Here is a 5,645-nt window from a genome sequence, read left to right as displayed (position 1 = left end):
AAAAAATAAGATAGAAATTAGACTAGTTATAGTCTACAAGTAAATGCAAGATTTAATAATGTAATTAAGTAGTTTATTCCTGAGTAATAAAGAAAGTATAAGTAGCACGCGCATAGATGATAAAATGAGACGTCTCTTTGAGAGGGGTTAGTCATGTTGTTCATTGACTTACAAATTGTCACGACCCAAAAATCCAATTAGTCTGTGATGGCACATCACCCAACCCACTAGGTAAGCCGATTAACAACTAATTAATTCCAATAAAATTTATAAGACAATTAAATACAAGAAAATATCTAAAACTGATACATTCCCCAAGGACTAGTAGTACAAATCATGAGCTTCTAAGATTAGAGTTTACAAAGTTAGTATAAAATAAATACATCAATTGTTCGAAATGTACATAAACAAATTTTTATACATCTAATGCTATCATGAAAAAGAGGTAGCTACATCCGGAATGCAAGTACGTCTTCAATTTTCAGCTCCCGTCGATCACAACAACATCATCATCCAACATCTGCACGCAAGATACAGAAGTGTAGTATGAGTACAACCGACCTCATGTACTCAATAAATAACAAACCTAACCTTAGGTTGAAAGTAGTGACGAACCGGGACAAGGGTCGGAGTCCAACACCAATAGCCAACAACAGTTCATAACAACATAATGAAAGTAATGAAAGAAGTAACTCAGGGATAAAATGTTCAGCTCTTTCACAGTTCCAGAAAGTATATCAGTGACAAACCCAAATCTTTTACCGAAATCGCCGAAAAATATGAGTAAGTTTGAAAACCGTAATTTTTCTCAAAAAGCTTTCCACAGGAAAATATTTTCATTTTCAAATGGCATGAGGAAAATACATCTCTATATCTATAGGTCAATGTGTGTGAGAAGATATGAATGACGTGATATCGTATAACATGTACATGTCAATGCAATGTATCTCAGAGATGAACTTATGTACTCACACTCTCAGAGTACTCAATCTCATTGTTTCACACTTTACATTCATCATGCTCAACCACTCGACATGCTCAGTCACTTAGTAATGATGGCCAATCCGACCCAGGGAAGATCTATTCCGAATATATATACAACAACTGATAGTCAGTCACTCAGTACTGTACAAGGCCAATGTTGCCCGGGAATATCCATCCCTCAATATAAATTAACCGGGTTCACTAGGGGTGTGTGCAAACTCCGGAGAGGCTCCTTCAACCCAAGCGATCAAGCCAATCATGGTATGTTAATGAAACATGCTGTGGCTTGCAACCCGATCCCATAAATATATATAGCCATAAGGCTCGTTGCGGCGTGCAACTCGATCCATATTTATACATATATCACTCACAGCTCAGGCCCTCGGCCTCACTCAGTCATCAATCTCCCAAGTCTCTCGGGCTCACAATGCCATGAAATTAGCCCAAAATGATGATATGATGTATCAATAAATAACAACAGAGACTGAGATATGATATGAAATGAATGAACATGACCGAGTATGAAATTACAATTTAAACAAATAATTCAACAAAAATATGATCTTGGTGGGTCCCAACAGAATAAGCATGTAGTCTTGACATGTTTTCTAACATGGATCACAACTCAATAGATTTAGTACGTAGAGATTTCATGGTTACAAGTAAGATCAGGTAACTACACAGTACTATAGAATACTGAGTCATAATTCATACGGTGCACACCCACACACCCGTCACCTAGCATGTGTGTCACCTCAACACCAAATACATAACACGTAATTCGGGGTTTCATACATTCAATACCAAGTTTAGAAGTGTTACTTACCTCAAACAAGCCAGATCCAACACTCGAAACTAGCCAACCGATGCTCCAAAAATACCATCTCGCGGGTACCGACCTCCGAACGACTCGAAACTAGCCAAAAACAACTTAAATACATCAAATAAATCCCAAGGAAACAATTCCAAATAAAAAAGTTCGAATCCTTAATCAAAACCCAAAACCAGCCGAAAGTCACATTCGGGCGCATACCTCGGAACCTGAAAAAATTTACAAAATCGGAGAACTCATTCAATTACGAGTCCAACCATACTAGTTTCACTCAAATACGACTCCAAATCGATGTGCAAAACTTAAAAATTCACATTATGAAACTTTAGGTTAAAATCCTAATTTCCTCTTTAAAATTCATCAACCAATTGCGAAAAATGAAGATAGATTCACGAAAAATAGTCAAAACCAAGTAGAGAACACTTACCCAGATCCCTGTAATGAAAATTGCTTCAAAAGTCGCCTCAATCCTAGTCCCACATCTCAAAATATGAAGAAAGAACCAAAACCCTCGATTTATAGCTTCTGCCAAGTATTTTCGCGCCTGCGGCACATTAGCCTCTTCTGCAGCGTCGCTTTTGCGACCAAAATCACGCTTCTGCGACCACGACTAACCAACCAACCCCTTACACTTGCGGAACAATTTCCACTTCTGCGACATCGCAGGTGCGAGCTCCTCTTCACTCCTGCGCAAGACCCCGCTCTTCCGCCCAATGATTCGCTTCTGCGCACACGCAGGTGCGCCTCTTCCTCTGCATTTACGATCATCGTCAGCCAAGCTTGTTTGCGCTCCTGTGACCAACTGTCTGCATCTACGGACTCCCATCTGCATCCATTCCTCTGCAGATGCGGAAGCACAAGAACCAGCATACCTTCAGCAATGCAACATGAAATGAAAATGATCTGAACCTCGTCCGAAACTCACTCGGGCGACTCCGGACCCCGTCTATGTCACACCCCTTTTTTTAACCTCATTAACCCTTTTTAAAAAAAATAAAAGATTTTCGACGCTCGAAAGATTTTTCATTTAGAAAGTGACAAAAGATGGTGATTCGAAGGATTTTTCGGAATCGCCACCTGACATTTGATTTCAGTGTGTCAGGTCACCGTTTTCAAAATAACAATTTTCCTTCAAAACACATTTGACTCTTAAACTAGTTTGCACCAAAGAATCTAGATAAGGGGGTTCATTTGACTCGGGGAGAAGGTGTTAGGCATTCCCCGAGTCCCGTAACTAGTACGGTTGTATACTCGATATAGTTGGCTTTTAAAATATTCAAATTAAGGTAAAAATAAACACAGAAAAGAAAAATAAACACACAAGAGGTTCGAGGTTGTCCCTGCCTAATAAAATAAAAATAAAAAATGAAAATAAAAATAAAAATACTAAGAGTTCTACTTTCGGCCTCCGAATACAAATATTTCGGGGCATACCTCGGATAAAAATATATACAAACCTTGCAGGGCATTCCCCGGATAAATCAATTAACTAATGGGGCGACCTCTCACCTCAAAAAGAAATAAGTAATACCTAATCATTTGCCTACCCATGTGTTGACGGCCTAAACATGCTCCTAGCGGTTAAATTAGTAAAATAAAATAGTAAATGTGTACTATTCAAATCTCAATTCTGTTTCTTTTTAATTCCAACACCACGTCCCAAATCCATTTCACTAATCTTGCCAAAATTTCCTTTCCAAGGTTTTTCGATCCACGGCCCATTTTAAGTAGGAGCTTTCAATGCGCTATCTAACTAGTCTTTCTCTTAATTAAGCTTACTAATAGTCTAATGATTCAGCAATAATCCTTAAAACTAATCAAAGTGCACTGGGAAACAATAAGAATTCCAAACAAACAAATGTACGTGTAATGTCAAACACATATGCATCAGATGGTTTCTATTCATCAAAACAATTGTAAAGGCACACATAATTGAAGAGAGGAGTAAGAAATGAACCTTAATTTAGCTGGAAATTAATTGTCTCACTGCTTTAAACTCAAAAATGTAACGAACAGCGCACAGAACTGGAATCGGCACCAAAAAGCTGAAAACCGGACGGAGTCTCGAATCGGCGCCAGAAAACTCAACCAAACACGGACTCAGACCCACATTTTAACCAGAGTCCATTCTTGAATAAAAATCTAGAATTGAAAAGTGAAGAAGCAGAAATATGTATTATTTTGTTGTGTGTTTTTCGAGTTTCCAAGAAAAGGTGAAGATCTGCCAAAAATAGATCCCTCAAGCCTCGCCTCTATTCTTTTAAATTTTGCCCAAAGCCATAGATTCCTCCCACCTCACTGTTCGTGACCTCTCTATCCTCAATTCACTCTAAAAACGTGTTTTATCATATGTTTTGACTAGAAGTCTTCAAATATAGGGAAGTACACATATGGAGACATGGAAATAAGGGAAGGAGTGAATTACGTGAAGTAGGGTGGATAGTTGAAATTGCCGGTTCATGAGCACTGCATTTAACTAAACCTAATTCGTGTTTTCTTTTGATGGCATGCGGCAGTGATCTTTCGAGAATGAGAGATGATAGAGCCAAGAGAGGAGGAATCAGAGAAAACTTTTTCAGAGGAGGGCGTGTCCGAGCTTCTGGAATGGAGAGGGGTTGACAACTGGAGATGGTCTCTCTAGGGTTTAGGAGTGGCTGCTTGATTTTTGGGGTGAAGAAGAAGGGTTTTTAGGTTAATGAAGGGGTGGATGGCTGTTGGCTTTTAGGGTTCTTAGGGTTAGTGGAATTAGGTCTCTTTTTAGGGAAGTGGGGGTATGGGCTAAGGGTTTAATTCTGAAAATGGGCCTAAAAAATAGATTGTTCTAGTCCAAATTTGATTCCTTCTCATTGAACAAGACTAAAAATACTACCCACACATATACTAATTAATCCTACTTAAGTAAAAATAACTATTAAAATAAAACTAACTGTTAAAACAACCTATTTTTGGTATTTTTCAAATATCGTACTAAAAAAATAAAAATTGAATTAGATTAAAATCATCGTAAAATTAAAATAATATTCCTACAAAAATACTAATATTCTTGAAAATAAAGTAGAACTATTTTTGTATTTTCGAATTTTATGTAAGGTAGATAAACTAAAAGTAACTAGATAAAATATCAATTAGCTAAATAAAAGAAAATATTTTTATAATTTTTATTTTTGTGATAAAATGAAGAACTAGTTAAAATAGCGATATTAGACCTAACTAAATATTCAAACGCTAAAAATGTGTAAAATCTCGGGGAGAGTCAAAAATTGCATGTCTACTGTCCAAATGTAGCAACAAGTCTCATAACATAACACGGACCTACTCAAGGCCTCAAATTACACATAACAACATCGAAACGACGAATCGCACCTCAATTCGAACTTGAATGAACTTTCAACTTTCAACTTCTAAAACTCGTGCCGAAACATATCAAATCAACTCGGAATGAACCCAAATTTTGCACACAAGTTCCGAATAACATAATGAAGCTATTCCAATTCCCAGAACTACAATCGGAATCCGATATCCTCAAAGTCAACTTCCAGTCAAACTTATGAACTTTCCAAACCTTCAAATTTCCAACTTTCGCCAATTTGTGTCGAAACATTCTTGAAACATCCAAATGCAAATCCGGGCATACACCCGAGTCTAAAATTACCATCCGGACCTAACAGAACCATCAAAACTCAGCTCCGGGGGTCAAATTCACAAAAAGTCAAACTTGGTCAACTCTTCCAACTTAAAGCTTCAACAATGAAATTCATTCTTCAAATCGATTCCGAATAACCTGAAAAACTAAAACCGACAATTCACATAAAGTCATAATATATCATAC

General features: G+C 37.3%; 1 long non-coding RNA gene across 3 annotated transcripts; it reads right to left on the bottom strand.

The window, feature by feature from the left end:
* Positions 1-294: 294 nt before the first annotated feature.
* Positions 295-4,424, bottom strand: LOC107829998 (uncharacterized). 3 transcript variants are annotated; one of them, XR_001658060.2, is made up of 4 exons: positions 3,774-4,424; positions 2,244-2,688; positions 1,811-1,900; positions 295-520 (listed from the first exon to the last, which is right to left on the bottom strand). It is a non-coding gene; the product is annotated as an uncharacterized LOC107829998 (long non-coding RNA). The 3 variants fall into 3 exon arrangements; XR_012703542.1 differs by having other exon boundaries at positions 1,811-2,025; positions 2,244-2,656; XR_001658058.2 differs by having other exon boundaries at positions 2,244-2,656.
* Positions 4,425-5,645: the final 1,221 nt, after the last annotated feature.

This window comes from Nicotiana tabacum, chromosome 20, assembly GCF_000715075.1.
Source record: "Nicotiana tabacum cultivar K326 chromosome 20, ASM71507v2, whole genome shotgun sequence".
NCBI lineage: Eukaryota > Viridiplantae > Streptophyta > Magnoliopsida > Solanales > Solanaceae > Nicotiana > Nicotiana tabacum.
Note: the sequence above shows the minus strand (reverse complement) of the source record. Positions and strands in the feature narration are given on the sequence as shown.